The following is a 25,745-nucleotide window of genomic DNA, read 5'->3' as shown; positions in this document are numbered from 1 at the left end:
TAATTCACCAAAGCAATCTGCGAAAAACAACGCAGATATCTGTAAAATTGAACAACCAATTTGTTGGTGTTAGTCATTAAAACATTTAGTCAAAATTGTAATATGCTACATGGAATTCTCATTGCAATATTCATTACGAAAGAACTAACCATCATGTTATTAGCAGAAATTGCGCACGTTTTTAAAAATTCTAATTACGATTTAGTTTCTATATTAATTTGAATATGCCGAATCCAATGAAACTATTTTCAAACATTTCTGTCCAATGAGTCGTGGGAAAAATTAACTCAAACTTGGGATGTTTATTTATTAATGCATCCAACATTTGAGATCACCTTTCTAGGAATCTAATATTTATCCTATGTTTAAAAACAGTTTCTTGAAATCAGCAACATTACTTTTCTAGGAATCCGATGTTTAAAAATAGTTTCATGAAATCAGCCAGATCACTTCTCTAGGAGTCCCACGTTTGAGACAGTTTCATGATATCACCCTGATCACTTTTCTAGGAACCCGATGTTAAAAAATAGTTTCATGAAATCAGTGAGATCATTTTCCTAGGAATCCTTTGTTTAAAAATAGTTTCATGAAATCAGTCAGATCACTTTTCTAGGAATCCGATGTTTAAAAATAGTTTCATGAAACCCACATCCTTAAATAAGAACAAAAATGAGAATTAAATTTGTTTTTACTAGTGGCCTAATCGTTAGCTCCATTATATGATTTTAGACAGAGAGACATTCAGGGCGCTCCCACCATTTGTATATGCGTTCTTGTTGGGCAGAAATATGTGGAATGCCATCCACGTAAAAAAATAACCTCTCGGAAACAACTTCCTCCTTTAAGGCTAACTCACACATAAGTCCATGCCGTTCCTCTGCCATGCTCCGTCCGTGCCACGGCCGTGACCATTCACACATACCATGGCGTGTTGTTACGTGTCGCTACTGCTGTTTACACCATTTCCCAAGAGGGATCGGAAGAAGAAAACTTCGCATCGCTTCGTGTGCTCCGAAGAAAGCCTAACCGAGCCTTCATATTCAGCCACTGCAGTGGCACAACTCTGTGGCGCAACTGCTTATGAAGCATTGCTTTAAATTGCTGCGTTCGTACGAGGTAACTGCAGTTGCTTCCACTAAAACGATTGCCGCCACCGACCGCTCTCGCGCAACTGTCTCGAGCAACGCTCAGTGTCTGTCACTCGAGGAAAAGCATTGCTTTAAATTGTAGCCTTCGTATGGGGACACTGCAGTGACGGTCACCGCACAAGGTTGCCAGTGTATCCTGATGCAAATGTATGTATATGTTGTAAAAAAAGAAAAAAAGGTGATGATCAGGCGAAACATGCACACTTGATCTTTCCGTGCCTGCCCTAGTCGCGGGTTTACTACCCCTCCCCGATGGAAATTTTTAACACAATAGAAAATAATAATGAATAACTTATTTTATGCATACCTTTATTTCGTTTTAGTATAAATTTTAATGAACTTTCATTTTACATATGTTGTGAAGAAAGACTTTAATTACTATAAATTCACGATCTTTTCTTGTTTGAAATAGTTACAGATAATGATGAGTTTTACAATATGCGTTTACAATGAAATAAATTCGTTTTGAATTTTCGCCCGTAATAGTTTGAATATTAAAACACTAAGAATTTTATTAAAGGGAAGAAAATAATCGGATTGTTGAACTTTATCTAGATTCATATTGTGACAAGGTGTTGAGAAGCACATGCACAGAGAGTAGCGAGGGAAGTGCAGTACACCATAATTACCCGCCTCTTCGCTACTGTCTACTGCAAGTAGAACATTAAAATTCTATTTAGCTTCGACGACCAATGATTAACGCCAATAGACTTGCTAAATCAATTATGTTTTGGAGAATGTTTGACTTCTGTTATTATTATTATTATTATTATTATTATTATTATTATTATTATTATTATTATTATTATTATTATTATTATTATTATTATTATTATTATTATTATTATTAATCATTAAGGAAAGAAGTAAAGGACGGAAATATGTTGTTGACAAAACCAAATATATATTGATGGGATTCTTTGTGGCTAAGTGCTTAGAACTTTGCTGCGCTTGCAGGAGTCGGGTTCGATTTGCGGTGGCAGGTACTGTGGTTTGTAGATCTACGTCCCATGTAGCCTAGTGGCGTAGGTGTTGAAATGGAGTTGAACTTTAAGTAATAAAAATGAAAAATGAATTGAAATCTTTATGTAATACGTCCCACGGTTATGCCGGTTAAGCTCAAGGAGACGGTGATGATGAGAAATGAATGAAATGGTGGAATGAAGAAAATGGGAGGAAACGGGAGAACCCAGAGAAAACCCACGAGCACGGTGTTTGTCCACCATAAAGTCCACACGGCGCGAGCTGGGATCGAACTAGGGACCACAAGCACCGGAGTAAGTAATCTATATATATAAAAGAGAACGTACAAAATCCTTTGTCCGCTCATCACGCTAATACGGCTGAACCAATTTCTTTCATTTTTGGGGGGTTATTAGGATTTGGACCCTAGATGGTTTTTATCATATCACTTTAATTTTTAATTACCAGTGTCTTGAGATAATTGACCATTCAAGTGTCCATAACGTACAAATCCTTTGTTATTAGTTCATCATAGGTAAAAATAAACGTATTTATATGCAACCCGCATGACCGTGTCACTCGGCGGGTTAACATAAATGACAGGCGATATACAGCGGAAAATAGCTTGAATCTTCTGTTTAAAATTTTTTAATTGATTTGCTTATTTTTATAGACACTTTTACAATATGCCAGCACCGGGATGACCGCAGCGAAGCGGGGCGGGTTAACATAAATGACAGGCGATATAATGTTAAGATTTACTGCAATCTTCTATGGTTTTTATCATATCACTTGAAAGCGAAAAAGTAAAAATTATCTAAGTAACAAAGTTTATTGCGTTCCGGGGTGACCGCAGCGAAGCGGGGTGAACGCTGCTAGTAAAAATATATAAACAAAAATATTGGTAAGTGGAAGAGTATTACTTGCGTCTAGCAAAAGAATATAAATTGAGAAATTAACGATACAGGCCAGTTTGCAATCTCGTTGATAGCATAGGATGCACGGGCATTCGATTTTTTTTTCATCTCCGTTTCTTCTTTTTGAGCAGCAAAATAAGAAGTGTTTGCTTACTATTAACAGCCATTTCTCAAATTGGAATAACTTGAGACGGTGCAAATGCTTCTACGAACTATATGAACCGGATAGTCGCCGAATGGACACTGACGGCTGTATGTGTGTTTCTGCGTGTTCCATGTATTTCTGTGTGTCCTGGCAACACCACTCATAACTTGGGCAATAAGAGGAGGGGAGGACAGAAAATAACAAGAAGCCTTGGTATCTGCTCTTGGTTACTTGTCTTTTCACAAGCAGTGACGCAGCTCAGTGTCACCACTCAGTGGCCGCGAACGAAGGGGACCTAAGAATCGCGGGGGCAAGCTACGACTCGGCTGATTTCTCTTCGAATCAGCCTGTCGGTGCAAGACACGTCATTCCAAAGACAAAGAGAAAATCCAATGAATTTTCAACGACAAAGTCTGAAAAGAAACTTGAAGGACAACGACAAGGACCAGACTTGGCATGGGAACGGCATATTATGTGTGAATTAACCTTTATTGTGTTGAATAGCTGCGAAAATTTTTAGTCTTATTCCATTGATGTTATGGAGAATTATAAGCACTAAAATTTTTATGGTTTGATTTTGCAATTAATATGGACTTGTGGACATTATCTGTTAACCGTTCATTTATAGATTAAACTAGTAGTTCCCAACCGGAGTTTTGCGACTTATTGGTATGTCGTACAGTCTCATGGGCGTGTCGCGAGTTTAAGAAGTTAGAGAGATGAAGGAGTGCAACCTTGAACAACTCCGGAAAATGTGATATGTACTGACTAAAACCATGAGGTGGTAAGTAGTTAGTTCAAAATCAGTTTTGAGACAATCTACCAGCTAACATCTCCATCGGCAGCATTAATACACAGAACTTCATACAGTGACTACTATATACAAACTACTATTAATTTAAGTTATATTATTATTTTAAAAAAATGAGACTGGTGTGTCACCATGTCGTAAAGTAAAGCCTGGCACAGTCTAGAAAGGTTGGGAATCAATAAGTTAAACTACAGGTAACGTTAATAAAGAATTCGTTTGGAAGCAGAGCGTAATATTAGAATACAATCCACAGAAAAAAGTACCATCCACATTCGGACAGTATCAGCCCTCGTGTTAATGAATCAAGATGTAAAATTCAAAACTCTTGTATTCAAATTGCCCTTACATTTCACTGAAAAGAAATGAAATAGAACAGTAATATTTCAAGAATTTTATTATGGCCAGAGAGAGAAACTTACAGAAGCTTACATTTGAAGTTTAAACTCTGAATAGTCACAATAAATTTTACTTTTTAACCCAAATATCCATATCCAAGTCCGTATCCGCCAAGTCCATAACCACCAAGGCCGTATCCAGCAAGTCCATAACCTCCAAGACCGTATCCGCCAAGACCATAACCACCGTATCCAAGACCATAACCAAGGACTGGGTAATGGACGTTGGTACGTTGAACTTGGCTCACTCCAGTGGTACCTCCTAAATTTAAATTAGATAAAATAAATAATGTTAGTAGCGTATAGTATTATTTTATACATTATAAGTAAACAAAAGAATGGAATTACTAGAAATAAAACACTGTCCTCTGTACAGATTAAATACAACTGGGTACTCATTCAGATTGTACCTACTATTTAGAAATATGCTCCAAATACTACGGCACTGAAAGTAGTAAGATATGTTGTACTGAATCTAATAGTTCGCTTTTATTAAATAAAATCAAGTTTTGTCATGAAATCTGAAAATGACCAAACAATGTTTAAAATATTTCACTGGTATGCAGCACCGTCGACTTGTATGAAACTTTCGAGGAACCCGTTTAGATGTGTATTTTTCATCGTCACATACGCAGATCCAAGGAACCTAAAGTGTCCGTGTCAGGGATTGTAAGAGCAAAATACGTCGTATGAGAACTAAGGGAACGTACTTCATTTTCGTAGGATTACAAGCGAGAAAACAAAAATATTATTTTCTTAGAAAGATGTGTTTTTTTTATAAGATGGTAATTGAGCTACACTACAACTAATGATCGAGAAGGAGAACAGATGGCGTTACGTTCCATTTACACCAAGTGAAGCTTTCAAAATTATGTCTAAACATTAAAAAACCGAAAACCGCATTCTTGTTGTTACGACCCTCTGGTTCTCATGCAACGAATAGTGAGTGAATGCAGATGAGTAGTGCGGTTAGTTAGGGCACCGAGAATCTTTTGCCACTGGATTTGGATACCTTTGTTAGAATCTATGTTTAGATATTTAACATGAAACAAACGTACTATAAGGCTCTCCCCTCTTCACAGTTAAATATAAATAAATTGGCGTCTCTTTCACGAGTGTTGCTCATATTCTTGGTTGTTCCCACCGTAAAGTAAAGGTGGACTTTTTAAAATAACTGGAAATATTGCACCGATACAAGAAAACTAACTAGCTAACTAACTTCTGGTTTAAGTAAGACAAAGGTTCAATGCCGCGTTCACAAAATTTACAAAAGCTCTCCATTGACTACTGTCCTTAGTCAATAAACGGTGCAAATTGTGTTGTTTCTTGTTATGAAGTTTCTACCATTCCCCATTCACGTTCCTCCTAGGTCCGAATATTTGTCTAAGGATCTTGTTCTCAAAAACTTCCAGTCTATGTTTTTTCCCCAGAGTAAATGACCATGTTACGGAGTCATACAAAAAAACAGCCATGTTTATTTTTACTCTATGTTTTATGCTTTAAATTCCTCGACATAATTTGTGACGACAAAAGATTTTGAACCGAATAATAACACGAATTCCCTGCTTTCAGTCGACACTCAATTTCTTCGTGACTAGGTTTTAAACTGTTATTATTCGTCATAGATACTTGAAAGTATCAACTTTGCCGAACGCAGTATTTGTAGTACAACAAACTTTTGCTAAGCCGTTCCTTCTTGAGAGAAAAGAAAACTACCAATAGGTCAACAGGCATTGTCATAGCAATGTTTATGTTCTTCAGACTTTATCTATACTCAGTAAAATGAGTGATCACTAATAGAAAAACTTGTGGCGGTCTCACTCAATTTCAACTGTGCCGAAATCAAACGGATGTAATTTAATGCTGTCCGGTGAAAATCTTTGGCTATAGAATATAGAGATAATAAATGAAAGAATTTTAACGTTTTAAAATCATTTGTGATAGAGCTCTCAACTCAACCTATCCTATGAGAAGTAACACTCTCAATTGTCATCTATCCTAATTCTCTGTTACACTGGAAAAGTAGTAAATCCAGTGAACTTTACGTCTCGTCTCATCCATCAATATACAAAGATGAGTCGTTTCCACATTCACAAGAAGGAAGGCATCTACACCATCAACAACATGTTAATGAGAAAGAAATATGGTCCTTGCATACACAAATTCAGTAAACTACATGAAACACTCTACAGTTCCTAAATACTCAATGAAAGACAATAAAACTCAGATATAAAACATACTTCTGTATCAAGTAGTTCATTTCTGAGAAAAGATAAAGATTACCAATACGACATTGGTAAAGTATTTCTGTCTTTATGGCACTGAATATTGTAGTATTTATGCTGTACTTTCACCCCTATAACAGCGCAATTAAGGCATTCCTGAGTATTTAATTTTATTTGCTCCCGAGCAAACAGTAACACACCGTTGAGAATAATAGTAATAAATAACTTACCAATGAGTCCAATAGCTTGGGCGCTGGCAACAAAAGCCAGAACAGCAAAGAGAACGATCTGGAAAGGAGAAAAGGAACTTTTGTAAATAATAATTTCATTATTTGATCTAAGTTGCATAAATATATTTAATATTAACAAATAAAAGATCTACAACAAACAATTCAACGGAAATCACTTCTAAAAAGACCAATCAATCTGGATCCAGTCTAGTGTATTCCATGCTTGAAAAAGAAATTCTCCGTCTCTTTTCATTAGCCCTCGATTCCTGGTAGAAGCTCACCAGCAGGACAGGTGGTATGCCCAACACTGGATAATCATAACCTATCTGACTACCAATGTGTCTTTGCATAACAATTATGTGTTCGACCGTTTCGCAACCAACTCTACTGTAAACATAACATTTACGAATGAAGCAGACCAAAAAAGTTGTGATTGCGAATGCGAGATCAAACTATTGAATAAATAACGGTTTGGTCAACATATACCAACATATACATATTCTACAACTTTACTTTTGTTACAATTACCATTGCGACTTTTAGTTTACATTGCGCCAAACAAGTGTATTATTAGGGAATGTAGTTTGGATCGAATGTTATGCTCCAGCTACAAGTCTCACTAACCTGGAAACTATTTTTTAAAAATCACAAAACAACCAATATTATACCTAATAAATGTAACCTGTTTTTTGTTGGACTTATTAATATGGCCCCAAAGAGCGAGATTTAGGTCGCAGGTTTCAAACTAGAGAGTGAGAAAAGGTGTATTTGCAGACAAAAGTACGGGAGTTGCGCCCAAGTCCTTGGGGAATACGCATCCTTGACGTTTAAAATATCTGTTCAACTTCAAGACAATATGTTACTAGAATTTGCAACTTAATGTAATCCGTTCCACATGAACTTGCTTTGGAAACTCAACCAACGCTTTCTAAATTAAAAGAAATAAACTATTAAAGCTTAACGTCCTACGATTATGCAAATAAGGCTTAAAAAGACGATGAATAAAGCTAAGTGAATGATGATAGAAGAATTGGTGAATTGAAAAAGTGGAAGGAAACGGGAGTACCCCAAGAAAACCCAGGGACACAATGTTGTCCAGCACAAACATACTTCTCCGGGGATCGAAGTAAGGACTCACGCACCAGAGGTAAGCATTCTACCACTGAGCCCTCGTGCCCTCCTGCTATCTCAAATCAAACATTAGACTAGTACATGAAAACTGGAGTTACATGAATCTAATGAGTTTAGTTACTCAGTTCTAATATTCATAAAACATTATTAGAAAGGATAGTGAATACAATATGAAATCTTGTTAAAAGTATTCAGTTTTACTTACGGATTTTTGGAAAGCCATTTTGTTTGTAGTCCAGTAAGAATTACTAACTGATACAGAAGCTACTCTAAATCGTGTTTATATATCCAAAGTTTTCCCTAAATATCCTTCCGATATTTTATTAAAACAACATAGGAATGAGTGAAAATTAAACTTTCCTTTCCCAGTTTAATTACACTGTTTCGTCGGAAGAATTTAATTTCTCTAATTCATTAATTGAAAAGTGTAGCTGACATGTATTTGTGAAACCTTACAAAGAGTATATGATTTCCCGGATTCCTTGTATGTATTTATTATATTCAATTAAGTTGGTACGAAAATATAGATCTAATATTTTATTGATTGGAATATTCCATTATAGTTTATAAGTAATTTATTAAAACTTATTCCTACAGATCGAAATTAACACAACTTACGGTGTTCTTACCTTTGGTTCCTTTGTTATTGGACTCACATTTACATATGGACTTATTGAAAGGATATTATTATAGGGTTTAACAGAATACGTGTTACAATGGTTGGGAAAATATTCTACACGTGGAAAAAAAGACAAAAGTCAATATCACACATAGTGAAATTCGACCTCGTGCCCGAATTATAGTTGTCACAAGTGTTCAAAATTATGTGTTCATTGCTTAGCGGATAAACAAACTGTATGACGAGAAGTGGTCCTAAACATCTTTAAGGAAGTAATGCCTGAATGACTTTTTGTTGTCAGAACGAGAACGGAAGGGATGAGGCGCAAGGAATTTCATAAAGATAGGACACGGATCCAGAATTCGTGTAGCATGTCGTGTACAAAGTGACAAGCAAAAAGTGGACAGAGAAAAGCCGATAAATGGCGAGTCATGCATGTTGACCACTTAAAGACCATACGTGAACAGTAGAGCTTCTGTAGAAGGCAATTAGCATTCAATGTCAATGTCATTTTCAATGAAAAATTATGTCTCTTCCAAAATAAATAAATAAATAAATAAATAAATAAATAAATCATCTCAGAAGTGAAATCTTCGCCATAGGCACACCTGTGTGGCCCTGCCAAGCAGCGTTGCCAGATCTAGCATAATGATGCAAGATCTAGCATAATTTGCATTTTTTGTTTAGCATCTAGCACCTTGCTTTTAGCATCCTGCCCAAATCTAGCATAATTTCAGCAAGTTTATTAAAACGTCATAAAACCTGGAGATGAGAAAGAAGTTGGTCGTGGGAAGAAAGAAAACGGCAGAAATGTATCCTCTTCCATTGGTTCATACAGTCGGTAAACCATACAGGCAGTCTTATTTTCCGAAGTAAGTTAGACACGGATTTGGGCTTTATTTATTTATTTATTTATTTATTTTTTAATTCCACCCAGGGTTTTCTAATCCTTTAACTGCGAGGCATGGGCGGAGATATGGGGGCCATTCTTTCCCCAATTTTTTGACACCTTCACCATCTTTATTTCTGACTTCATGATCATCTTTATTCCTAAAATGAAATGTCCGAGACCGACCAAAAATCTGCTCTCCCAGCAGACAATTCCCAACTCCGCTTATGCTGCGAGGTAATTTTCTTTCAAAATATGTAAACAAACACTTTGCATTCATTTATACGATATATATGCCACTGAGTCTGGCAACGACTACACTAGTTTAGTTGAGTTAAAGCTTTGGTGTGTGAAGTATTGAGTTCTATCCACGCATTCTTGCGCTCTGCGTATTTTAAGTCACTTTATCGTATCTCAACTTCGTTTCTTTTTCTTTCTTTCAAAACTCCTGATTTAGTAATTATGAGGATCTAGCATAATTTGACCGAATCCTTCGCTAACTGCGATAAGGGTTTGGAATAATTCCGAGCTGTGAGTCTGGAAACGCTGCTGCCAAGTAAAGTTGCTAACGCCTTCGCCGTTGATGCAAGCGGTATCAAGTTCTTTCCCGATGAGGATACTCAGCGGAAAAGTATGACAGATTTCTCAGCTCTGCTATTCTGACTGCAGGAAAATGTCGGAATTATACCTATCATACAGATCCTATGGCGTGTTTTACATTCTTCTTTCTTTTCATCCTTCTCCCTTCCTTGGAGAGTGTGCTTGCGAGTGACGTCATCTCTCATATGTGATGCTGTGCTGCTGCAGATGCCGGTAAGTCCAGAAATATCTACAAATAAATAAATTATCTTTCGTTTCCGAGTTATTGCCCTTCAAATTTGGATTTTTAACTCTGTAAAATCAAGAAATTCGTAAAATTAATACGATCATGACCAAACGCGATATAATTGTAGATATCTACCTGCTCAGTAAATATGTGCAATCTTGATTATTGGTGAATAAATCGGGATATTGAACATAAACAATGCATAGAGACAATCTAAGCGATGAGAATGCATATTGAATTAAAATGAACTTCCAATTCGTTGTGGAGATTGTCCGTCCACCAAACTGCATCCACACTTAGGAAATAGGATCTAGTAGGCATTTACATGTATGGAAACTCGTATGTTTCGTCTTCTGTTGTATTGTGTGTTCAATAGAATTTTACGATGACAAAATACATTACTTTGTATTAATGTCTGTCAATGTTACGATTTCTTTTAATGTGTCAATTGTGCTATAAGTTAGAAGAAGAAGTGAAAAAGATATACGCTTGATCATTTTAAAAAATATAGACTGCATCCACTTTTATACCTTCCTTTACATTCTTTATTTTAAAATAAGAATAAACTGAATTATAGAAATATGAGTTGGGTATTCACTCTGTATACCAGTATTCGTTTCTTTATATCCCTGCATAAAACGAGGTGAGGAGGCACAGTGGTAGAGCGCTCACCTGTAGTGTGTGATATCCCTGGTTCGATCCTTTGTCAAGGAAGTTTGTGGTGGACAACATCGTGTCCGTAGATTTTCTTGTATACACTCGTTCCTCCCGCTTTCCTGTTCCACCAATCCTTTCATTATCATTATCATTTGCCTTAATCATTGTCTCCTTTAGCCTAAAAGGCATAATCATGGGGCGTTTAACTGAAATATTTAATTTCATTTTCCTTTCTTTCGATTCTAGTTTGATATTTTAGTTTGTTTCATCCATTTGTAGTGGCGAAAGTACAATGAGGCTTTGAGGTCGGACCTACCCTGTTTTCTGCCGTATATTTTCCTTATCTTTGGTTTCTTATAAAATAGTCAATACTTCAACATTTCGGTTTTTTCGGTAATAAAAAGTCGGTTGGAAACACTTGGAGACCCTTCCATCTGAGCCTCACCTCACCAGTTCACTAAATAGACTTACGGGCTATGCTGCTCAAGGAGCGAAGGTATTACGGCTGGGGATTGCACGCATTCTTAGGTAGTTGCGAAGGCTCGCCTCTGGGAGTATAGTTTTAGCGTTGAAGGCATCTTTCAATGATTATACGTTATTAAATGATTTTCATTAACATAGAGTAACAAGTTTCTGTGTAGAATTATGTATTTCTATTAGTGATAACTTTTAGGTATATACTCTCACGAGTTATTCGGAGTGGTTCCTTTCTTACATGGAGCCTGGTCTATAATAGCATGTAAAATGTAAGTCTGATATATTAAACATATGTATAAATTTACCAAACACTATCGTACAAGATAAAATAATAATATTTCTGTGTAATTTTAGTTGAGTTTTCAATATCGTAGCATCAGTGGTGTATTTACGATTGTATTTCGAGGAGCTTCCCTTGTTTCGGGAGGGGCTTTGCTAACTTTATTCCTGGAAATGTGAAAATTCAGCTCTATATATAAAACAATAAAAAAAAATTGCGATAAAAATTCGATGAATGGTTAAGTGCTGAAGTCACCCTCTTAAATATGGCACTGCATAGAATACAATATTAAATGTTTTGCGTTGATTCAAATGAAGCCCCTTTTGAGCATTGACAATTCTAGTGAAGTCATTATCACGTAATGCATTAATTAAATACAGTATTGTACTTACTTTAAAGTAGGAGATGTAAGTAACAAACGTTATCCAAGAAAATTGACAGCTAATAGTGAGAATGTACTTTCTTTCCTGTCTCTTCACTTTCAAATGTGCAGGAAATGAAAACAGCAAGTGAGGAGGAAATTCCCCTCAACCCCCTGCAAATTCAGAGAGAAGAAAATATGAACTGCACGTCAAAATATTTGTAGTAAAGCTTACTGGAAATATTAGTTTATTGGGCCTATCCTACTTGTGACTTTACGCTTCGCCACTTTCCATTTGTTTGTTTGATCATTATTTTATTTTACCAGAGAAAGACTTTCCTTTTCGGTGGTTAATTTTTGACAATCACACATTCCAGAAACCACTGCCACAGTAGCATTAACTTTCGTTGTGATAAAATAAAAGTTAAAATTAACACTAATTTCACTCTCTTAGATCACCGATTCTATCTATTTTTCGTCCCTAGAGAATGTTGTTGATGTAGAATTTAGGTATACAAAAAGTCCCATATAAGTTGGCAATTTCGGCTACAATTCTCTTTATCTTCTTCAAGAATATGTCAAAAAAAATCTCTAAAAATAGTATTCTTCGGTAGACAGAATTACACAAAGACAAAAAGAGAGAAAACAAATTTGCTCGTTGTAATCCGAGGAACCAGAAACGAAGTATAATGCATTACTGTAGGCAGTGGCGTATTTAGGATTTTGTTTCGGGGGTAATCCATAATCCGTGAATAGGCACTTACGTTTTTCCTTTTGTGTGTCGACAAATTTTAATAAATTTGTACATATAAAAAGTTGATTTCAGGAGAGCTTTAGCCCGATAGCCACCCCATAAATACGCTAGTAGTTATAGCATTTAATTCACTAAAGTATTCTACAAAAATAACGGAAATATCTGAAAAATTGAACAACCAATTTGTTGAGGTTATTCATTAAAACATTTAGTCAAAATTGTAAAATGCTACATGGAATTCCCCTTGAAATGCTCATGACGAAAGAACTAACCATCATGCTACTAGTAGAAATTACCCACGCTTGGAAAATTCTAATTACGCTTTAGGTTTTATATAAATTTGAAAATGCCGAATCTAATGAAACTATTTTTAAACATTTCTGTCCACTGACTCACTTGAAAAATTAACTCAAAGTTGAGATGCTTATTTATTAATGTATCCAACATTTGAGATCACTTTTCTAGGAATCTGATATTTAAAAATAGTTTCGTGAAAACAACATCCTTAAATAAGTACAAAAATGATAATCAGATTTTTCTTACTAGTGGCATAATCGTTCGGTTCATTATGTGGTTTTAGACAGGGAGAGATTCAGAGCGATTCCACCGTTTGAATATGCGTTCTTGTTGGGAAGGAGTTAATGAAATCCCACTCACGTAAGAAAAATAACCTCTCGGAAACCACTTTCTCCTTTAAGGCTACACACATAAACTCATGCCGTCCCCTGCCATGATCCAATGTGCCACGGCCGCGACCACTTACATATACCATGCCGTGTCGTTGCTTTCTGCACCATTTAACAAGGTGGATTGCAAGGAAGAAAACTTCGTGTCGCTCCTGTTCTCCGAAGAAAGCCGAATCATCGCGAGGGACGAGCTATGACTGGGCGGTAGAGACCTGCATGGGCCGGGCTTGGGCGGGCCGACTCTCTTATTTCTTTAGGCCGGGCCGGGCTTGGGCGGGCCGATACTGTTATTTCTTTGGGCCGGGCCGGGCTTGGGCTGGCCGACACTGATTTCTCTTGAGGTCGGGCCGGGGTGGGGCCGATCAATTGCAACTCTTTAATAATTATTGACTTTCGTTAAACGATAATTGGAATAAAGCCAAACGTGAAAAATGTTACAAAGAATGCAATAGCTATTTACACTTAATGCTTGCTTAGCGGTTCCACTTTCACTATTGAGGATTGCAGGCATTATGCGGTAAATTGAGCTATGGCCTTGATCTTCACTGAACTCAAAATATAGAAAGAAGGGGTGGGAATGTTTTGCCTGTCGCTAAACAATATTGCCATCTTCACTTTATGCTAAAAATCAATAAGGTTAGATTTTTGTTACAGGGAATGGAGTTTTCGTTCTCTCGATGACAGGCAAAGTTCTAGGAGGCAATGGTACCATTAGGAAGGCAAGCGTCAGGTTGTGATCCAAAGTTTGGAAAATGTTTCTGAGGGTTAGGTCAAATTTAGTGCTAAATATTGAGAAAGATTGGGGCTCGAGCTAATTTGTTTAAAAAATTTATCGGGCCGGGGTAGGGCCAAAAACTTTTAAAATTTATCGGGCCCGGGCCGGGCTTGGGCCAAGAATTTTGAAAAACTTATCGGGCCGGGCCGGGCTCGGGCCGAAAATCTCCAAAACATTTCGGGCCCGGGCTGGGCCGGGCCTAGGTGCGTTCGGGCTGGATTGGGCTCGGGCCGAAAAATTCGGCCCGTGCAGGTCTCTACTGGGCGGGTTTCTCTTCAAAGCAGCCTGTCGGTGCATGGCACGTCATGTCGAAAAGAGACAAACCAACGCATTTTCAACGTCGAAGTTAAAAATGAAACTTCATGGACAACGGCACGGACCGGGCACGACGTGGGAACTGCACATCAAGTGCGAATTAACCTTTATTGTGTTGAATAGCTGAACCAATTTTTAGACTTATTCCATTGATGTTATGGAGAATTATAAGGATTGGAAATTTTATGGTTTGATTTTGCCATTAATGTGGACTTATGGACTTTATCTGTTAACCGTTCATTTATGGATTAAGCTAGTAGTCCCCAACAGGTGTTTTGCGACGTATTGGTGTGTCGTAGTACAGTCCCATGGGCGTATCGCGAATTTAAGAAGTTACAGAGAAGAAAAAGTGCAACCTTGAAGAACTCCGGAAAATGTTATATGTACTGATTAAACCCATGGGGCGGTAAGTTGTTAGTTCAAAATCAGTTTTGAGACAATCTACCAGCTAACATCTCCATCGGCAGCAATAATGCACAACTACATAAGTGACTACTATATACAAACTACTATTAATTTAAGTTATATTATTATTAACAAAAATCAGACTGGTGTGTCACCATGTCGTAAAGTAAAGCCTGGCTCAGTCTAGAAAGGTTGGGAATCAGTAAGTTAAACTACAGGTAACGTTAATAAAGAATTCGTTTGGAAGCAGAGCGTATTAGAATACAATCCACAGAGAAAAGTACCATCCATGTTCGGACAGTATCAGCCCTCGTGTTACTGACTCAAGATGTAAAATTCAAAACTCTTGTATTCAAATTACCCTTATATTTCACTGAAAAGAAATGAAATAGAACAGTAATATTTCAAGAATTTTATTATGTCCAGACCGAGAAACTTACAGAAATTTACATTTTAAGTTTATATTACGAATAGTCACAATAAATTTTACATTTTAACCCAAATATCCAAGTCCGTATCCACCAAGTCCATAACCACCAAGGCCGTATCCAGCAAGTCCATAACCTCCAAGACCGTATCCGCCAAGACCATAACCACCATATCCAAGACCATAACCAAGGACTGGGTAATGGACGTTGGTACGTTGAACTTGGCTCACTCCAGTGGTACCTCCTAAATTTAAATTAGATAAAATAAATAATGTTAGTAGCGTATAGTATTATTTTATACATTATAAGTAAACAAAAGAAAGGAATTACTAGAAATAAAACACTGTTCTCTGTAGAGATTAAATACAACTGGGTACTCACTCAGATTTTACTTTCTATTTAGAAATATGCTACAAATACTACGGCACTGAAAATTGTAAGATATGTTGTACTGAATGTAATAGTTCGCTTTTATTAAATAAAATTAAGTTTTGTCATGAAATCTAAAAATGACCAAACAATGTTTTAAATATTCCACTGTTATGCAGCACCGTCGCCTTGTATGAAACGTTCGAGGAACCCGTTTAGATGTGTATTTTTCATCGTCACATACGCAGATCCAAGTAACCTAAGGTGTCCGTGTCAGAGATTGTAAGAGCAAAATACGTCGTATGAGAACCAAGAGAACGTACTTCATTTTCGTAGGATTAGAAGCGAGAAAACAAAAATATTATTTTCTTAGAGAGATGTGAGTTTTTTTTTTTTTAAAGATAATAATTGAGCTACACTACAACTAATGATCGAGGAGAACAGATTGCGTTACGTTCTATTTACACTAAGTGAAGCTTTCAAAATTATGTCCAAACATGAAAAAAGCGAAAACTGCATTTTTGTTGTTACGACCCTCTGGCTCTCATGGAACCAATAGTGAGTGAATGCAGATGAGTAGTGCGGTTAGTTAGGGCACCGAGAATCTCTTGCCACTGGATTTGGATACCTTTGTCGGAATCTGTGTTTAGATATCTAACATGAAACAAACGTACTATAAGGCTCTCCCCCTCTTCACAGTTAAATATAAATAAATTAGTGTCTCTTTCACGAGTGTTGCTCGTATTCTTGGTTGTTCCCACCGTAAAGTAAAGGTGGACTTTTTAAAATAACTGGAAAAATTGCACCGATACAAGAAAACTAACTAGCTAACTAACTTCTGGTTTATGTAAGCCGAAGGTCCAATGCCGCGTTCACAAAATTTACAAAAGCTCTCCATTGACTACTGTCTTTAGTCAATAAACGGTGCAAATTGTGTTGTTTCTTGTTATGAAGTTTCTACCATTCCCCACTCACGTTCCTCCTAGGTCCGAATATTTTTCTAAGGATCTTGTTCTCAAAAACTTCCAGTCTATGTTTTTCCCCAGAGTAAATGACAATGTTTCGCAGTCATACAAAAAAAAAGCAAAAAAAAAACAGCCATGTTTATTTTTACCCTATGTTTTATGCTTTAAATTCCTCGACATAATTTGTTACGACAAAAGATTTTAAACCGAATAATAACACGAATTCCTTGCTTTCAGTCGACACTCAATTTCTTCGTGAATAGGTTTTAAACTGTTATTATTCGTCATAGATACTTGAAAGTATCAACTTTGTCGAACGCAGTATTTGTAGTACAACAAACTTTTGCTAAGTCGTTCCTTCTTGAGAGAAAATAAAACTACCAATAGGTCAACAGGCATAGTCGTAGCAATGTTTATGTTCTCTAGACTTCATCTATACTCAGTAAAACGAATGATCGCTAATAGAAAAACTTGTGGCGGTCTCACTCAATTTCAACTGTGCCGAAATCAAATGCTGTAATTTAATGATGTCCGGTGAAAATCTTTGGCTATAGAATATAGAGAGTTTTAAAATCATTTGTGATAGAACTCTCAACTCAACCTATCCTATGGGAAGTAACACTCTAAATTGTCATCTATCCTAACTCTCTGTTACACTGGAAAAGTAGTAAATCCAGTGAACTTTACGTCTCGTCTCATCCATCAATCTATAAAGATGAGTTGTTTCCACATTCACAAGAAGGAAGCCATCTATACCATCAACAACATATTAATGAGAAAGAAATATGGTCCTTGCATACACAAATTCACTAAACTACATTAAACACTCTACAGTTCCTAAATACTCAATGAAAGACTATAAAACTCAGATATAAACCATACTTCTGTATCAAGCAAGCAGTTCATTTCTGAGAAAAGATTAAGATTACCAATACGACATTGAAAAAGTATTTCTGTCTTTATGCCACTGAATATTGTAGTACTTACGCTGTACTTTCACCCCTATAACAGTGTCATTAAGGCATGTCTCAGTATTTAATTTTATTCGCTCCCGAGCAAAGAGCAACACACTGTTGAGAATAATAGTAATACTAACTTACCAATAAGTCCAATAGCTTGGGCGCTGGCAACAAAAGCCAGAACAACAAAGAGAACGATCTGGAAAGGAGAAAAGGAAGTTTTCTAAATAATAATTTCATTGTTTGTTTTAAGTTGCATAAATATCTTTAATATTAACAAATAAAATATCTACAACAAACAATTCAACGGAAACCACTTCTGAAAAGACCAATCAATCTGGACAAAGTCTAGTGTGTATTCCGTGCTTGGAAAAAAAATTCTCTGTGTCTTTTCATTAGCCCTCGATTCCTGGTAGAAGCTCACCAGCAGCACAGATGGTATGCCCAACACTGGATAATCATAAGCTATCTGGTTACCAATGTGGCTTTGCATAACAACTGTGTTCGACCGTTTCCGAACAAACTCCACTGTGAACCTAACCCCTACGAATGAAGTAGACTAAAAAATGTGATTGTGAATGCGTGATCAAACTATTGAATAAATAACGGTTTGGTCAATATATACCTTACCGTTGACGATTCTACAACTTTACTTTTGTTACAATTACCATTTCCCGACTTTTAGTTTACACTAGCAGCGTTCACCCCGCTTCGCTGGGGTCACCCCGGAACGCAATAAACTTTGTTACTTAGATAATTTTTACTTTTTCGCTTTCAAGTGATATGATAAAAACCATAGAAGAATGGAGTAAATGTTAACATTATATCGCCTGTCATTTATGTTAACCCGCCGAGTGACACGGTCATGTGGGTTGCATATAAATACGGTTAGATTTAGCTATAATGAGCTAACAAAGGATTTGTACGTTATGGACACTTGAATGGTCAATTATCTCAAGACACTGGTAATTGAAAATTAAAGTGATATGATAAAAACCATCTAGGGTCCAAATATTAATAACCCCCCAAAGATGAAAGAAATTGGTTCAGCCGTATTAGCGTGATGAGCTAACAAAGGATTTGTACGTTCTCTTTTATATATATAGATTGCGCCAAACAAGTGTATTATTAGGGAATGTAGCTCGGATCGCATTCTACGCTGTAGTTACAACTCTCACTACCCTGGAAACTAAAAAATTGAAGAACCAAAAAAACAACCGATATTAAACCTATTAAATGTAACATGTTTTTTGTTGGACCTATTGACATGGCCCCAAAGAGCGAGTTTCAGGCCGCAGGTTGCAAACTGGAGAATGGGGAAAGGTATATTTGCGGACAAAAGTACGGGAGTTGCACCCAAGTTCTTGGGGGAATAGGCATAACTGAAGTTTAACGAATCTTTTCAACTTCAAGACAATATGTTACTAGAATTTACAACTTACCGTAACCCGTACGACATGAACTTGCGTTGGAAACTGAATCAATTCTTCCTAAATTAAAAGAAATGAACTATTAAAGCTTAACGTCATACGATTATGGAAATTAGGCTTAAAGAGACGGTGAATAAAGGTAAGTGAATGATGATAGAAGAATTGGTGGATTGAAAAAGTGGAAGGAAACGGGAGTACCCCAAGAAAACCCAGGGACACAATGTTGTCCAGCACAAACATACTTCTCCGGGGATCGAAGTAAGGACTCACGCACCAGAGGTAAGCACTCTACCACTGAGCCCTCGTGCCCTCCTGCTATCTCAAATCAAACATTAGACTAGTACATGAAAACTGGAGTTACATGAATCTAATGAGTTTAGTTACTCAGTTGTAATATTCATAAAACATTATTAGAAAGGATAGTGAATACACTATGAAATCTTGTTAAAAGTATTTAGTTTTACTTACGGATTTTTGGAAAGCCATTTTCTTTGTAGTCCAGTAAGAATTACTAACTGATACAGAAGCTAGTCTGAATCGTGTTTATATATCCAAAGTTTTCCCTAAATATCCTTCCGATATTTTATTAAAACAACATAGGAATGAGTGAAAATTAAACTTTCCTTTCCCAGTTTAATTACACTGTTTCGTCGGAAGAACTTAATTTCTCTAATTCATTAATTGAAAAGAGTAGCTGACATGTATTTGTGAAACCTTACAAAGGCTATATGATATCCTGGATTTCTTGTATGTATTTATTATATTCAATTAAGTTGGTACGAAAATAAAGATCTAATATTTCATTGATTGGAATATTCCATTATAGTTTATAAGTAATTTATTAAAACTTATTCCTACAGATCGAAATTAACACAACTTACGGTGTTCTTACCTTTGGTTCCTTTGTTATTGGACTCACATTTACATATGGACTTATTGAAAGGATATTATTATAGGGTTTAACAGAATACGTGTTACAATGGTTGGGAAAATATTCTACACGTGGAAACAAAGACAAAAGTCAATATCACACATAGTGAAATTCGACCTCGTGCCCGAATTATAGTTGCCACAAGTGTTCAAAATTATGTGTTCATTGCTTTGCGGATAAACAAACTGTATGACGAGAAGTGGTCCTAAACATCTTTAAGGAAGTAATGCCTGAATGACTTAATGTTGTCAGAACGAGAACGGAAGGGACGAGGCGCAAGGAATTTCATAAAGGTAGGACACGGATCCAGAATTCGTGTAGCATGTCGTGGACAAAGTGACAAGCAAAAAGTGGACAGAGAAAAGCCGATAAATGGCGAGTTATGCATGTGGAGCACTTAAAGACCATACGTGAACAGTAGAGCTTCTGTAGAAGGCAACTAGCATTCAATGTCAATGTCATTTTCAATGGAAAATTATGTCTCTTCCAAAATAAATAAATAAATAAATAAATCATCTCAGAAGTGAAATCTTCGCCATAGGCACACCTGTGTGGCCCTGCCAAGCAGCGTTGCCAGATCTAGCATAATGATGCAAGATCTGGCATAATTTGCATTTTTTTTAGCATCTAGCACCTTGCTTTTAGCATCCTGCCCAAATCTAGCATAATTTCAGCAAGTTTATTAAAAAGTCATAAAACCTGGAGATGAGAAAGAAGTTGGTCGTGGGAAGAAAGAGAACGGCAGAAATATATCTTCTTCCATTGATTCATACAGTCGGTAAACCATACAGGCAGTCTTATTTTCCGAAGTAAGTTAAACACGGATTTAGGCTTTATTTATTTTATTATTATTATTATTATTATTTTATTTTATTTATTTTTTTTATAATTCCACCCAGGGTTTTCTAATCCTTTAACTGCGAGGCATGGGCGGAGATATGGGGGCCATTCTTTCCCCAATCTTTTGACACCTTCACCATCTTTATTTCTGACTTCATGATCATCTTTATTCCTAAAATGAAATGTCCGAGACCGACCAAAAATCTGCTCTCCCAGCAGACAATTCCCAACTCCGCTTACGTCTTTCAAAATATGTAAACAAACACTTTGCATTCATTTATACGATATAACTGTTATACGTCACTGAGTCTGGCAACGACTACACTAGTTTAGTTGAGTTATAGCTTTGGTGCGTGAAGTATTGAGTTCTATCCACGCATTCTTGCGCTCTGCGTATTTTAAGTCACGTTATCGTATCTCAACTTTGTTTCTTTTTCTTTCTTTTAAAACTCCTGAATTAGTAATTATGAGGATCTAGCATAATTTGACAGAATCCTTCGCTAACTTCGATTAGGGTTTGGAATAATTCCGAGCTGTGAGTCTAGAAGCGCTGCTGCCAAGTATAGTTGCTAACGCTTTCGTCGTTGATGCAAGCGGTATCAAGTTCTTTCCCGATGAGAATAATCGGCGGAAAAGTATGACAGATTTCTCAGCCCTGATATTCTGACTGCAGGAAAATGTCGGAATTGTACCTATCATACAGATCCTTCATTCTTCTTTCTTTTCATCCTTCTCCCTTCCTTGGAGAGTGTGCTTGCGAGTGACGTCATCTCTCATATGTGATGCTGTGCTGCTGCAGATGCCGGTAAGTTCAGAAATATCTACAAATAAATAAATTACCTTTTGTTTCCGAGTTATTGCCCTTCAAATTTGGATTTTTAACTCTGTAAAATCAAGAAATTCGTAAAATTAATACGATCATGACCAAACACGATATAATTGTAGATTTCTACCTGCTCAGTAAATATGTGCAATCTTGATTATTGGTCAATAAATCGGGATATAGAACATAAACAATGCATAGAGGCAATCTAAGCGATGAGAATGCATATTCAACTAAAATGAACTTCCAATTCGTTGTGGAGATTGTCCACCAAACTGCATCCACACTTAGGAAATAGGGTCTAGTAGACAGGAAACTCGTATGTTTCGTCTTCTGTTGTATTGTGTCTTCAATAGAATTTTACGATGACATAATACATTACTTTGTATTAATGTCTGTCAATGTTACGATTTCTTTTAATATGTTAATTGTGCTTGAAGTTAGAAGAAGAAGAAGAAGAAGCGAAAAAGATATACGCTTGATCATTTTAAAAAATATAGACTGCATCCACTTTTATACCTTCCTTTACATTCTTTATTATATAATAAGGATAAACTGAATTATAGAAATATGAGTTGGGTATTCACTCTGTATACCAGTATTCGTTTCTTTATATCCCTGCATAAAACGAGGTGAGGAGGCACAGTGGTAGAGCGCTCACCTGTAGTGTGTGATATCCCTGGTTCGATCCTTTGTCAAGGAAGTTTGTGGTGGACAACATCGTGTCCGTAGATTTTCTTGTATACACTCGTTCCTCCCGCTTTCCTGTTCCACCAATCCTTTCATTATCATTATCATTTGCCTTAATCATTGTCTCCTTTAGCCTAAAAGGCATAATCATGGGGCGTTTAACTGAAATATTTAATTTCGTTTTCCTTTCTTTCGATTCTAGTTTGATATTTTAGTTTGTTTCATCCATTTGCAATGGCGAAAACAATGAGGGTCTGAGGTCGGGCCTACCCTGTTCTCTGCCGTATATTTTCCTTATCTTTGGTTTCTTATAAAATAGTCAATACTTCAACATTTTGGTTTTTCGGTAATAAAATGTCGGTTGGAAACACTTGGAGACCCTTCCGTCTGAGCCTCACCAGCTAACTAGATAGGCTTACGGGCTATGCTGCTCAATGAGCGAAGGTATTACGGCTGGGGATTGCACGCATTCTTAGGTAGTTGCGAAGGCTCGTCTCTGGGAGTATAGTTTTAGCGTTGAAGGCATCTTTCAATGATAATACGTTATCAAATGATTTTCATTAACATAGAGTAACAAGTTTCTGTGTAGAATTATGTATTTCTATTAGTGATAACTTTTAGGTATATACTCTCACGAGTTATTCGGAGTGGTTCCTTTCTTACATGGAGCCTGGTCTATAATAGCATGTAAAATGTAAGTCTGATATATTAAACATATGTATAAATTTACCAAACACTATCGTACAAGATAAAATAATAATATTTCTGTGTAATTTTAGTTGAGTTTTCAATATCGTAGCATCAGTGGTGTATTTACGATTGTATTTCGAGGGGCTTCCCTTGTTTAGGGAGGGGCTTTGCTAACTTTATTCCTGGAAATGTGAAAATTCAGCTCTAAATATAAAACAATAAAAAATTGCGATAAAAATTCGATGAATTCTTAAGTGCTGAAGTCACCCTCTTAAATATGGCACTGCATAGAATACAATATTAAATGTTTTGCGTTGATTCAAATGAAGCCCCTTCTGAGCATTGACAATTCTAGTGAAGTCATTATCACGTAATGCATTAATTAAATACAGTATTGTACTTACTTTAAAGTTGGAGATGTAAGTAACAAACGTTATCAAGAAATTTGACAGCTAACAGTGAGAATGTACTTTCTTTCCTGTCCCTTCATTTTCAAATGTGCAGGAAATAAAAACAGCAAGTGAGGAGGAAATTCCCCTCAACCCCCTGCAAATTCAGAGAGAAGAAAATATGAACTGCACTTCAAAATATTTGTAGCACAGCTTAATGCAAATATTACTTTATTGGGCCTATCCTACTTTTGAGTTTACGCTTCGCCACTGTCCATTTGTTCGTATGTTAATTATTTTATTTTACCAGAGCAAAATTTTGCTTTTCGGTGGTTAATTTTTGACAATCACACATTCCAGAAACCAGTGCCACAGTAGCATTAACTTTCGTTGTGATAAAATAAAAGTTAGAATTAACACTAATTTCACTCACTTAGATCACTGATTCTATCTATTTTTCGTCCCTAGAGAATGTTGTTGGTGTAGTATTTAGGTATACAAAAAATCCCATGTAAGTTGGCAATTTCGGCTACAACTCTCTTTATCTTCTTCAAGAATATGTAAAAAAAAAATCTCTAAAAATAGTAATCCTTGGTAGACAGAATTACACAAAGACAAAAACAGAGAAAACAAATTTGCTCGTTGTAATCCGTGGAACCAGAAACGAAGTATAATGCATTACTGTAGGCAGTGGCGTATTTAGGATTTTGTTTCGGGGGTAATCCATAATCCGTGAATAGGCACTTACGTTTTTCCTTTTGTGTGTCGACAAATTTTAATAAATTTGTACATATAAAAAGTTGATTTCAGGAGAGCTTGAGCCCGATAGGCACCCCCTAAATACGCTACTAGTTATAGCATTTAATTCACCAAAGTATTCTACAAAAATAACGGAAATATCTGAAAAATTGAACAACCAATTTGTTGAGGTTAGTCATTAAAACATTTAGTCAAAATTGTAAAATGCTACATGGAATTCCCCTTGAAATGCTCATAACGAAAGAACTGACCATCATGCTACTAGTAGAAATTACCCACGCTTGGAAAATTCTAATTACGCTTTAGGTTTTATATAAATTTGAAAATGCCGAATCTAATGAAACTATTTTTAAACATTTCTGTCCACTGACTCACTTGAAAAATTAACTCAAAGTTGAGATTCTTATTTTTAATGTATCCAACATTTAAGATCACTTTTCTAGGAATGCGATGTTTAAAAATACTTTCATTAAATCAGCCAGATGACTTTAATATGAATCCGAAGTTTGAAAATAGTTTCATGTAATCAGCCAGATCACTTTTCTAGGAATCTGATGTTTAGAAATAGTTTCGCGAAATCAGCCAGATCACTTTTCTAGAAATCCGATGTTTAAAAATAGTTTCGTGAAAACAACATCCTTAAATAAGTACAAAAATGATAATCAGATTTTTCTTACTAGTGGCATAATCGTTCGGTCCATTATATGGTTTTAGACAGGGAGAGATTCACAGCGATTCCACCGTTTCAATATGCGTTCTTGTTGGGAAGAAGTTAATGAAATCCCACTCACGTAAGAAAAATAACCTCTCGGGGCCGCGACCACTTACATATACCATGCCGTGTCGTTCCTTTCTGCTACTGCTTTCTGCACCATTTCCCAAGGTGGATTGCAAGGAAGAAAACTTCGTGTCGCTCCTGTTCTCCGAAGAAAGCCGAATCATCGCGAGGGACGAGCTATGACTGGGCGGGTTTCTCTTCAAAGCAGCCTGTCGGTGCATGGCACGTCATGTCAAAAAGAGACAAACCAACGCATTTTCAACGTCGAAGTTAAAAATGAAACTTCATGGACAACGGCACGGACCGGGCACGACATGGAAACTGCACATCAAGTGCGAATTAACCTTTATTGTGTTGAATAGCGGAACCAATTTTTAGTCGTATTCCATTGATGTTATGGAGAATTATAAGGATTGGAAATTTTATGGTTTGATTTTGCCATTAATGTGGACTTATGGACTTTATCTGTTAACCGTTCATTTACGGATTAAGCTAGTAGTCCCCAACAGGTGTTTTGCGACGTATTGGTGTGTCGTAGAAGAGTCCCATGGGCGTATCGCGAATTTAAGAAGTTAGAGAGAAGAAGAAGTGCAACCTTGAAGAACTCCGGGAAATGTGATATGTACTGATTAAACCCATGGGGCGGTAAGTTGTTAGTTCAAAATCAGTTTTGAGACAATCTACC

The 25,745-nt window shown here is 36.4% G+C and overlaps 1 long non-coding RNA gene across 1 annotated transcript; it reads right to left on the bottom strand.

Moving 5' to 3' along the window:
* Positions 1-15,435: 15,435 nt before the first annotated feature.
* LOC145670577 (uncharacterized) lies at positions 15,436-25,137 on the bottom strand. Its single transcript, XR_014128343.1, has 3 exons — positions 24,960-25,137; positions 17,872-17,929; positions 15,436-15,681 (listed from the first exon to the last, which is right to left on the bottom strand). It is a non-coding gene; the product is annotated as an uncharacterized LOC145670577 (long non-coding RNA).
* Positions 25,138-25,745: the final 608 nt, after the last annotated feature.

The sequence above is a fragment of the Thermobia domestica genome, chromosome 14 (genome assembly GCF_964235325.1).
Source record: "Thermobia domestica chromosome 14, izTheDome1.hap1.1, whole genome shotgun sequence".
In the NCBI taxonomy this organism is placed as follows: Eukaryota; Metazoa; Arthropoda; class Insecta; order Zygentoma; family Lepismatidae; genus Thermobia; species Thermobia domestica.
This window is presented reverse-complemented; position numbering and strand designations above follow the sequence as displayed.